The sequence below is a fragment of the Symphalangus syndactylus genome, chromosome 14, assembly GCF_028878055.3.
Source record: "Symphalangus syndactylus isolate Jambi chromosome 14, NHGRI_mSymSyn1-v2.1_pri, whole genome shotgun sequence".
NCBI classification, from domain to species: domain Eukaryota; kingdom Metazoa; phylum Chordata; class Mammalia; order Primates; family Hylobatidae; genus Symphalangus; species Symphalangus syndactylus.
Window position 1 is genome coordinate 57,966,320 of NC_072436.2, and position 12,914 is coordinate 57,979,233.

Sequence of the window (12,914 nt, forward strand, 5' to 3'; positions counted from 1 at the left end):
GGAATGGAATGGAATGGAATGGAATGGAATGGAATGGAATGGAATGGAGTGGAGTTGATTGGAATGGACTGGAATGCAATGGGATGGAATAGAATGGAATGGAAGGGAATGGATAGGAATGCAGTGGAAATCAGAAGAGTGGAGTGGAAGAGAGTGCAGTGGAGTGGAATGGATTCAAACTGTATTGGAAGGAATGGAATTGAGTGGAGTGGAGTGGAGTGAAGAGGAATGGAGTGCAATGAAATCCGATGAAATGGAAAGGAGTGGTGTGGACTGGAATGGAATGCAATGGAATGGAATGGAAGGGAATGGAATGGAATGCAATGAGATGGAATGGAATGGACTGGAATGGAATGGAATGGAATGCAGGGAAATGGTATGGAACGGAATGGAATGTTGTGAATTGCACTGGAGTGGAGATAAGGGTAGTGGGGTGAGTGGAGTGGAGTGGAGTGGAATGGAGTTTGATGGAATGGGTTGAAATGGAACCTTATGTAGTGGAGTGTAGGTGAGGTGAGTTGAGTGGTGTGGAAAAGAGTGGAATGGAATGAATGGAATGGAATGGAATGGAGTGGAGTGGAGTTGAATGGACTAGAATGCAATGGGATTGATTGGAATGGACTGGAATCGAATGGAATGAAACAGAATGGAATAGAGGGAAATGGTATGGAATGGAGTGAATTGGAATGGAGTGGAGATGATTGTAGTGCGGTCAGTGGCGTGGAGTGGAATGGAGAGTAAGGGAAAGGGATGGAATGTAACGTTATGTAGTGAAGTGTAGGGGAGATGAGTGGAGTGGTGTGGAATGGAGTGGAATACAATGGGATGGAATGTAATAGAATGGAGTGGAGTGGAGTGCAGTGGAATGGACTGGAATGCAATGTGACAGAAAGGAATTTACTGGAATGGAATGGAATGGAATGGATTTGAATGGAATGGAGTGGAGTGGAATGGAATGGAGTGCAATGGAGTGGAGTGGAGAGGAATAGAGTGGAGTGGAGTGGAATGCATTTGAATTGAATTGGATGGAATGGAATCGAGTGGAGTGCAGTGGAGTGAAGTGTAATTGAGTGCAATGGAATCAGATGGAATGGTATGGAGTGGTGAGGACTGGAATGGAAAGGAATGGAAGGCAATGTAATGGAGTGTAAAGGGATGGAATGGAATGGACTGGAATGGAATGGAATGAAATGAAATGAATGGAATGGAATGGAATGGACTGGAATGGAATGGAATGGAATGGAATGGAATGGAGTGTAGCGGAGTGGAATGGACGGGAATGCAATGGGATGGAATGGAAAGGAATGGAATGGAGCGCAATGGAGTGGAATAGAATGGAGTGGAGTGGAATGGATTTGAACTGAATTGGATGGAATGGTATCGAGTGGAATGGAGTGGATTGAAGTGGAATGGGGTGCAATGGAATTGGATGGAATGGTATGGAGTGGTGTGGACTGGAATGGAATGGAATGGAATGGAAAGGAATGGAAGGTAATGTAATGGAGTGCAAAGGGATGGAATGGAATGGGAGTGGAATGGAAAGAAATGGAATGGAATGGAATGGAGAGTAGTGGAGTGGAATGGACTGGAATGCAATGGGATGGAATGGAATGGAGTGCAATGGAGTGGAGTGGAGTGCAATGGATTCGAATTGAATTGGACAGAGTGGAATCAAGTGGAGTGGAGTGAAGTGGAATGGGGTGCAATGGAATTGGATGGAATGGAATGGAGTGGTGTGGAATGGAATGGAGTGGGGTGGAATAGAGTTGAGTGGAGTGGAATGGAGTGGAGTGGAGTGGAGTGGAATGCACTGCAATGCAATGGGATGGCATGGAAAAGACTGGAATGGAATGGGATGGACATGAATGGAATGGAATGGAATGGAAGGGAATGGAATGAAATTGAGTGGAGTGGAGTAGAATGGACTGAAATGCAATGGGATGGAATGGAATGGAATGCAAATGGATGGAATGGAATGGACTGGACTGGAATGGAATGGAATAGAATGGAGTGGAATGGACTGGAATGCAATGGGATGGAATAGAATGGAATGGAAAGGAATGGATAGGAATGCAGTGGAAACCAGAAGAGTGGAGTGGAAGAGAGTGCAGTGGAGTGGAATGGATTCAAACTGAATTGAATAGAATGAAATCAAGTGGAGTGGAGTGGAGTGAAGTGAAGTGGAATGTAGTGCAATGGAATCGGATGGAATTTAATGGGGTCGTGTGGAATGTAATGGAGTGGAATGGAATGGAACGGAAAGGGATGGAATGGAAAGTTATGTAGTGGAGTGTAGGGCAGGTGAGAAGAGTGGTGTGGAATGGATTGGAATGGAATGGGATGGAATGGAATGGAATGGAATGGAATGTAGAGGAGTGTAGTGGGGTGGAATGGACTGGAATGCAATGGGATGGAATGGAATTGACTGGAATGGAAAGGAATGGAATGGAATGGAAAGGAATGGAATGGAATGGAAAGGAATGGAATGGAATGGAATGGAATGGAATGGAATGGAATGGAATGGAATGGAATGGAATGGAATGGAATGGAATGGAGTGTAGTGGACTGGTATGCACTGGAATGCAATGGGATGGAATGGGATGGAATGGATTTGAATGTAATGGAATGGACTGGAATGTAATGGAGTGCAATGGAGTGGAGAGGAGTGGAATAGAGTGGAGTGGGGTGGAACGGATTCAAATCGAATTGGATGGAATGGAATCGAGTGGAGTGGAGTCGAGTGAAGTGGAATGGAGTGCAATAGAATCGGATGGAATGGAATGGAGTGTTGTGGAATGGAATGGACTGGAATGGAATTGACTGGAGGGAAATGGTATGGAATGGAATGGAATGGAGTGAAATGGAGTGGAGTGGAGATGAGTGTAGTGTGGTCAGTGGAGTGGAGAAGAATAGAGTGTAATGGAATGGGATGGAATGGAATGTTATGTAGTGGAGTGAAGGGGAGGTGAGTGGAGAGGTGAGGAATGGAGTGGAATGGAATGGGATGGAATTGAAAGGAACAGAATGGAGTGCAGTGGAGTAAAGTGGAATGGAATGGACTGAAATGCAAAGGGATGGAATGCAATGGACTGGAATGGAATGAAATGGAATGGAATCGAAAGAACTGGAATGGAGTGGAATGGACTGGAATGTAAAGGGATGGAATAGAATGGATTGGAATGGAGTGCAATGGAGTGGAGTGCAGTGAAATAGACTGGAGTAGAGTGGAATGGATTCGAGGTGAATTGGATGGTATGGAATAGAGTGGAGTGGAGTGGAGTGGAGTGAAGTGCAATGGAGTGCATTAGAATCAGATGGAATGAAATGGAGTGGTGTGGAATGGAATGGAATGGAAGGAAATACTACGGAATGGAATGGAATGGAGTGAACTGGAGTGGAGTGGAGTTGAGTGTAGTGGTGTCAGTCGAGTGGCGTTTAATGGAGTGTAATGGAATGGGATGGAATGAAACGTTATGTAGTGGAGTGTAGGGGACATGAGTGGACTGGTGTGGAAAGGAATGGAATGGATTGTGATAGAATGTAATGGAATGGAGTTGAGTGAAGTGAAATGGAGTGCAATGGAATCGGATGAAATGGAATGGAGTGGTGTGGAATGGAATGGAATGGAGTGGAATAGAAGGGAATGGAATGGAGGGAAATGGTATGGGATGGAATGCAATGGAGTGAATTGGAGTGGAGTGGTGATGAATGTAGTGAGGTCAGTGGAGAGGAGTGAAATGGAGTGCAATGGAATGGGAATGTACGGAATGTTATGTAGTGGAGTGGAAGGGAGGTTAGTGGAGTGGTGTGGAAAGGAGTTGAATGGAATGGGATGGAATGGTATGGAATGGAGAGGTGTTGATTGGAGTGGAATGGAATGGACTGGAATGTAACGGCATGGAATGGAGTGCAATGCAGTTGAGTAGAGAGGAATAGAGTTTAGTGGAGTATAGTGGTTTCAAATTGAATTCTATGGAATGGAACTGAGTGGGGTGAAGTGGAATGGAGTGCAATGGAATCAGATGGAATGGAATGGAGTGGTGTGGAATGGAATGGAATGGTGTGGAATGGAATGGAATGGAATGGAATGGAGATGAGTGGAGTGGAGTGGAGTGGAGTTGAGTGGAGAAGAGTGGAATTGAGAGAAATGGAAGGGAATGGAATGGAAGGGAATGTTACGTAGTGGAGTGTTGGGGAGGTGAGGGAGTTGGTGTGGAATGGACTGGAATGGAATGGGGTGGAATGGAATGGAATGGAGTGGAGTGCAGTGGAATGGATTGCAGTGGAATGGAATGGAAAGAAATGGAATGGAAAGGAATGGAATGGAATGGAATGGAATGGAATGGAATGGAATGGAATGGAAGGAAACGGTATGGAGTGGAATGGAATGGAATGGGATGGAGGGAATTGGTATGGAATGGAGTGGAATGGATTGAATTGGACTGGAGTGGAGGTGAGTGTACTGGGGTCAGTGGAGTGGAGTGGAATGGAATGTTACGGAACGGGATGGAATGGAACATTATGTAGCGGAGTGTAGAGGCAGTGAGTGGAGTGCTGTGTAATGGAGTGGAATGTAATGGGAAGGATTGCAATGGAATGGAGTGGAGTGGATTGCAATGAAGTGGAATGGACTACAATGCAATGGGAGGGAATGGAATGGACTGGAATGGAATGGAATGGAGTAAAGTGGAGTGGAATGGAGTGAAATGCAATGGGATGGAATGGAATGGAATGGAATGGAATGGAGTGCAATGGGGTGGAGTTGAGTGGAATGGAGTGGAATGGATTCGAATTGAATTAGATTGAATGGAATCGAGTGGAGTTGAGTGGAGTGGAGTGAAGAGAAATGGAGTGCAATGGAATCGGTTGGAATGGAATGGAGTGGTGTGGAATGGAATGGAATGGAACGTAATGGAATGGAATGGAATGGAGTGGAGGAGAGTGGAGTGGAGTGGAAGGGAATGGAGTGGAGTGGAGTGAATTGGAATGGATAGGAGTGGAATGGAATGGAATTGAATGGAATGGAATGGAGGGACATGGTATGGAATGGAAAAGAGTGAATTGGAGTGCAGTGGAGATGAGTGTAGTGGCGTCAGTGGAGTGGAGTGGGATAGGGTGTAATGGAATGGGACGGAATGGAATGTTATGTAGTAGAGTGTAGTGCAGGTGAGTGGAGTGTCGTGGAAAGCAGTTGAATTTAATGGGATGGAATGGAACGGAATGGAGTGGAGTGGAGTGAAGTGCAATGGACACGAATGCAATGGGATGGAATGGAATGGAAAGGAATGGAATGGAATTGATGGAGTGGAGTGGAATGGAAAGGACAGGAATGGAATGGAATAGAAGGGAAGGGAATGGAAAGGAAAGGAATTGAATGGAAATGAGTGGATTAGAGTGGAGGGAAATTGTATGGAATGGAATGGAATGGAAGGGAAGGGAAAGGAAAGGAAAGGAATTGAATGGAATAGAATGGAGAGAAATTGTATGGAATGGAATGTGATGGAGTGAATTGCAGTGGAGTGGAACTGAGTGCAGTGGGGTCATTGTAGTGGTGTGGAATGGAGTGTAATGGAATGGGATGGAATGGAACGTTATATAGTGGAGAGTACGGGAGGTGATAGGAGTGGTGTGTAGTGGAGGGGAATGGAAAAGGATGGAATGGAGTGGAATGGAGTAGAATGGAATAGAATGTAGTGGAGTGGAGTGGAATGGACTGGAATGCAATGAGATGGAATGGAATAGACTGGAATGGCATGGAATGGAATGGAATGGAACGGATTGCAATGGAGTGGATTGGAGTGGAATAGAGTGGAGTGGAATGGATTTGAATTCAATTGGATGGAATGGAATCGAGTGGAGTGCAGTCAAGTGATGTAGAATGGAGTGCAATGGAATCGAAGGGAATGGAATGGAGTGGTCAGGAATGGAATGGAATGGAATGGAATGGAATGGAATGGAATGGTATGGAATGAAATCAAATGGTATGGAACGGAATGGAGTGGAATGGAATGGAGGAAAATGGTATCGAATTGAAAGGAATGGAGTGAATTAGAGTGGAGTGGAGATGAGTGTAGTGGGTTCAGAGGTGTGGAGTGGAATGGAGTGTAACGGAATGGGATGGAATGGAACTTTATGTACTGGAGTGTAGTGGAGGTGACTGTAGTGATGTGGAATGGAGTGGATTGGAATGGGATGGCATGGAATGGAATGGAGTGGAGTAGAGTAGAGTGGAGTGGAGTGGAATGGAAGGCAATGCGATGGGTTTGAATGGAATGGACTGGAATGGAATGGAATGGAGGGAAAAGGCATGGAATGGAATGCAATGTAGTGAATTGGAGTGGAGTGGAGATGAATGTAGTGAGGTCAGTGGGCTGGAGTGGAATGGAGAGTATGCAATGGGATTTAATGGAACGTTATGTAGTGGGGTGCAGGGGAACTGAGTGGAGTGGTGTTGAACGGAGTCTAATGGAATGGGATGGAATGGAGTGCAATGGAGTGGAGTGGAGTGGAGTTTAGTGGAATGGACTGGAATGCATTGCAATGGAATGGAATGGAATGGAATGGAGTGGATTGGAGTGGAATGGACTGTAATGCAATGGGATGGAGTGGAATAGAACAGAATGGAATGGTATGGAATGGAGTGCAATGGAGTGGAGTGGATTGGAGTTGAATAGAGTGGAGTGGAGTGCAATAGATTTGAATTCAATTGGATGGAATGGAATCAAGTGGAGCGCAGTGGAGGGAAGATGAATGGAGTGTAATGGAATCGGATGGAATGGAATGGAGTGGTTTGGAATGGAATGGAGTGGAGGGAAATTGTATTGAATGGAATGGAATGGAGTGAACTGAAGTGGAATGGAGATGAGGATAGTGGTGTCAGTCGAGTGGACTGGGATAGAGTGTAATGGAATGGGATGGAATGGAACGTTATGTAGTAGAGTGTAAGATAGGGGAGTGGAGTGGTTTGGAGTGTAGTGGAATGGAATGGGATGGAATGGAATGGAATGGAATGGAGTGGAGTGGAATGAAGTGGAATGGACTGGAATGCACAGGGATGGAAAGGAGTGGACTGGAATGGAATGGAATGGATTAGAGTGGAGTGGAATGGACAGGAATGCAATGGGATGGAATGGAAGGGAATAGAATGGAATGGAATGGAAAGTTATGTAGTGGAGAGTAGGGGAGTTGTGTGGAGTGGTGTGGAATGGTCTGGAATGGAATGGAATGGAGTGGAGTGGAGTGGAATGGAATGGATTGAGGTGAATTGGGTTGGAGTGGAGATGACTGTAGTGGGGTCAGTGGAGTGGACTGGAATGGAGTGTAAGGGAATGGGATGGAATGGAATGTTATGTAGTGGCATGTAAGGGAGGTGAGTGGAGTGTTTGGAATGGGGTGGAATGGAATAGGATGGAAAGGAATGGAGTGTAGTGGAGTGGAGAGGAGTGGAATGGATTGGAATGCAATGGGATGGAATGAAATGGACTGGAATGGAATGGAATCAAAAGGAATGGAATGGAATGGAGGGAAATGGTATGGAATGGAATGGAATGGAATGGAATGGAATGGAATGGAATGGTATGGAATGGAATGGAATGGAATGGAATGGAATGGAATGGAATGGAATGGAATGGAATGGTGTGTAATGGAAACGAATGGAATGGAATGGAATGGAATGGAATGGAATGGAATGGAATGGTGTGTAATGGAAACGAATGGAATGGAATGGACTGGAATGGAATGGAATGGAATGGAAAGGAAAGGAAAGGAATGCAAGGAAATGGTATGGAATGGAATGGAATGGAGGGAAATGTAATGGAAATGAATGGAATGGAGTGAGTTGGAGTGGAGTGGAGATGAGTGTAGTGGCACAGTGGAGTGGAGTGGAATGGAGTGTAATGGAATGGGATGGAATGGAACATTTTATAGTGGAGTGTATGGGAAGTGATAGGAGTGGTGTGTAATGGAGTGGAATAGAATGAGATGGAATGGAATGGAGTGGAATGGAATGGAATGTAGTGAGCTGGAGTGGAGTGGAATGGATTGGAATGCAATGGGATGGAATGGACTGGAATGGAATGGAATGGAATAGTCTGGAGTGGAGTGGAGTTGAATGGACTGGAATGCAATGGGATGGAATGGAATGGAATGGAATGGAATGGATTGCAATGGAGTGGAGTGGAGTGGAATAGAATGGAGAGGAGTGGAATGGATATGAATTCAATTGGATGGAATGGAATCAAGTGGAGTGCAGTCGAGTGAAGTGATATGGAGTGCAATGGAACCGGCTGGAATGGAATGGAGTGGTCAGGAATGGAATGGAATGGAATGGAGTGGTCAGGAATGGAATGGAATGGAATGGAATGGAATGGAATGGAATGAAATGGAATGGAATGGTATGGAATGGAGTGGAGTGGAATGGAATGGAATGGAATGGAGGAAAATGGTATGGAATGGGATGGAATGGAGTGAATTAGAGTGGAGTGGAGATGAGAGTAGTGGCATCAGTGGTGTGGAGTGGAATAGAGTGTAATGGAATGGGATGGAATGGAACCTTATGTACTGGAGTTTAGTGCAGGTGAGTGTAGTGATGTTGAAAGGAGTGGAATGGAATGGGATGGCATGGAATGGAATGGAATGGAGTGGAGTGTAGTGGAGTGGAATGGACTGGAATGCAATGGGATGGAATGGAATGGAGGGAAATGGTATGAAATAGAATCAAATGAAGTGAATTGGAGTGGAGTGGAGATGAGTGTAGTGGGGTCAGTGGAGTGGAGTGGAATCGAGTGTAATGCAATGGGATGTAACGGAACGTTATGTAGTGGAGTGTAGGGGACGTGACTGGAGTGGTGTTGAATGGAGTGGAATGAAATCGGATGGAATGGAGTGCAATGGAGTGGAGTGGAGTGGAGTTTAGTGGAATGGACTGGAATTCATTGCGATGGAATGGAATGGACTGCAATGGAATTAAATTGAGTGGATTGGAGTGGAATGGACTGGAATGCAATGGGATGGAATGGAATAGAAAGGAATGGAAAGGAATGGAATGGTATGGAATGGAGTGCAATGAATTGGAGTGGAGTGGAAAAGAGTGGAGTGGGGTGCAACGGTTTTGAATTCAATTGGATGGAATGGAATCAAGTGGAGTGCAGTGGAGTGAAGTTGAATGGAGTGCAACAGAATTGGATGGAATGGAATGTAGTGGTGTGGAATGGAATGGAATGGAATATAATGGAATGGAATGGAATGGAATGGAATGGAGGGCAAGGGTATTGAATAGAATGGAATGGAGTGAATTGGAGTGGAGTGCAGATGAGGGTATTGGCGTCAGGGGAGTGGAGTGTGATAGAGAGTAATGGAATGTGATGGAATGTAATGTTATGTTGTAGAGTGTGGGGGAGGTGAGTGGAGTGGTTTGGAGTGGAGTGGAATGGAATGGGATGGAATGGAATAGAATGGAGTGGAGTGGAATATAGTGGAATGGACTGGAATGCAATGGGATGGACTGGACTGGACTGGAATGGAATGGAATGGAATGGAATGGAATGGAATGGAATGGAATGGAGTGGGGTGGAACGGAGGGGATTGGAATGGACTGGAATGCAATTGGATGGTATACAATGGACTGGAATGGAGTGGAATGGAATGGAATGGAATGGAGTGGAGGGCAGTTGAGTAGAATGGACTGGAATGCGAGGGTATTTAAAGGAATGGAATGGAATGGAATGGAATGCAATGGAATGGAATGGAATGGAATGCAATGCAATGGAATGGAATGGAATGGAATGGAGTGGAATGGGATGGAATGGAGTGCAATGGAGTGGAATAGTTTGGAGTGGTGTGGAATGGATTCGAATTGAATTGGATTGAATGGAATTGAATGGAGTGGAGTGGAATGAAGTGGAATGGACTGCAATGGAATCGGATGAAATGGAATGGAGTGGCATGAAATGCAATGGAATGGAATGAAAAGGAACAGAATGGAATCGAATGGAATGGAGGGAAATGGTACGGAATGGTATGGAATGGACTGAATTGGAGTGTAGTGGAGATGAGTGTAGTGGATTCAGTGGAGTGCAGTGGAATGGAGTGAAATGGAATGGATGGAATGGGATGAAATGGAATGTTATGTATTGGAGTGTAGGGGAGGTGAGTGGAGTGATGTGGAATGGTGTGGAATGCAATGTGATGGAATTTACTGGAATGGAGTGGAGTGGAGTGGAGTGGAATGGACTGGAATGCAATGGGATGGAATGGAATGGACTAGAATGGAATGGAATGGAATGGAATGGAATGGAAAGGAGGGAAATGGTATGGAAAGGAATGGAATGGAATGAATTGGAGTGGAGTGGAGATGAGTGTAGTGGATTCAGTGGAGTGGAGTGGAATGGAGTGAAACGAAATGGGATGAAATGGAAGGTTATGTATTGGAGTGTAGGGGAGGTGAGTGGAGTGGTGTGGAATGGTGTGGAATGCAATGTGATGGAATTTACTGGAGTGGAGTGGAGTGGAGTGGAGTGGAGTGGAGTGGAGTGGAGTGGAGTGGAATGGACTGGAATGCAATGGGATGGAATGGAATGGACTTGAATGGAATGGAATGGAAAGGAGGGAAATGGTATGGAAAGGAATGGAATGGAATTAATCGGAGTTGAGTGGAGATGAGTGTAGTGGGGTCTGTGGAGTGGAGTGCAATGGAGTGTATGGAATTGGATGGAATGGAAAGGAATGGAATGGAATGGAATGGAGTGTGGTAGATTTGAGTGGAGTTGAATGGACTGAAATGCAATGGGATGGAATGGAATGGACTGGAATGGAATGGAATGGAATGGAGTGGAGTGGAGTGGAATGGACTGGAATGCAATGGGATGGAAACTAATGGAATGGAATGGAATGGAATGGAATGGAATGGAATGGAATGGAGTGCAATGGAGTGGAATGGAGTGGAATAGAGTGGAGTGGAATGGATTCGAACTGAATTGGGTGGAATGGAATCAAGAGGAATGGAGTGGAGTGAAGTGGAATGGAGTGCAATGGAATCGGATGGAATGTAATGGAATGGGGTGGGGTGGAATGGAATGGAATGGAATGCAATGGAATGGAGGGAAATGGTATGGAATTCAATGGAATGGATCGGAATGGAATGAAGGGAAATGGTATGGAATGGAAAGGAATGGAGTGAATTGGAGTGGACTGGAGATGAGTGTAGTGGGATCAGAGGAGTGGAGTGGAATGGAGTGTAATGGAAAGGGATGGAATGGAAGGTTATGTACTGGAGTGTGTGGATGTGAGTGGAGTGGTGTGGAATGGACTTGAATGGAATACGATTGAATGGAATGGAATGGAGTGGATTGGAGTGGAGTGAAGTGTAATGGACTGGAATGAAATTGGGTGAAACAGAATGGGCTGGAATGTAATGGAATGTAAGGGAATGGAGAGAAATGGTTTGGAATGGAATGGAATGGAGTGAATTGGAGTGGAGTGGAGATGAGTGTAGTGGGGTCATTGGAGTGGAGTGGAATGCATTGTAATGGAATGGGATGGAATGATACGTTATGTAGTAGAGTGTAGGAGAGGTGAGTGAAGTGGTGTGCAATGGAGTGGAATGGAATGGGATGGAATGGGATGGGAAGGAATGGAATGGAGTGGAGTGGAGTGAAGTGGAATGGACTGGAATACAATGAGATGGAAGGGAATGGACTGGAATGGAATGGAATGGAATGGAATGGAATGGAGTATAGTGAAGTGGAGTGGAATTGACTGGAATGCAATGGGTTGGAATACAGTGGAGTGGAATGGAATGTAATGGAAAGGAATGGAATGGAATGGAGTGAAATGGAGTGGAGTGGAGTGGAAAAGTTTGTAGTGCAGTGGAATGGAATCAAATTGTATTGGATGGAATGGAATCGAGTGGAGTGGAGTGGAGTGAAGTGGAATGGAGAGCAATGGAATCAGTTGGAATGTAATGGACTGGTGTGGAATGGAATGGAAGGGAAAGCAATGGAATGGAAAGAATGGAAATGAATGGAGGGAATCGGTATGTAATGTAATGGAATGGAATGGAATGCAATGGTATGCAATGGTATGCAATGGAATGCAATGGAATGCAATGGAGTGGAATGGAAAGGAATGGAATGGAAAGCAATGGAAGGAAATGGTATGGAATAGAATGGAATGGAATGCAATAGAATGGAGGGAAATTGTGTGGAATGGAATGGAATGGAGAGGAATGGAAAGGAATGAAATGGAAAGGAATGGAATGGAATAGAGGGAAATTGTATGGTATGGAATGGAATGGAATGGAATGGAATGGAATGGAATGGAATGGAATGGAGAGGAATGGAATGGAGAGGAATGGAAAGGAATGAAATGGAAAGGAATGGAATGGAATGGAGGGAAATTGTATGGTATGGAATGGAATGGAATGGAGAGGAATGGAAAGGAATGAAATGGAAAGGAATGGAGGGAAATGGTATGGAATTTAATGGGATGGAATGCAATGGAATGTAATGGACTGGAGGGAAATGGTATGGAAAGGAATGGAATGGAGTGAATTGGAGTGGAGTGGAGTTGAGTGCAGTGGTGCCAGTGGAGTGGTGTGAAATGGAGTCTATGGAATGGGATGGAATGAAACGTTATGTAGTGGAATGTAGGGGAGGTTAGTGGAGTGGTGTGGAAAGGAGTGGAATGGAATGGGGTGGAATGGAATGGAATGGAGTGGAGTGCAGTGGAATGGACTGGAATGCAGGGGAATGGAATGGAATAGACTGGAATGAAATGGAAAGGAAGGGAACGGAGGGAAATATTATGGAATGGAATGGAATAGAGTGAATTGTTTTGGAGTGGAGATGAGTGTAGTGGGGTCCGTGCAGTGGAGTGGAATGGAGTGTAATGGAATGGGATGGAATGGAAAAGTATGT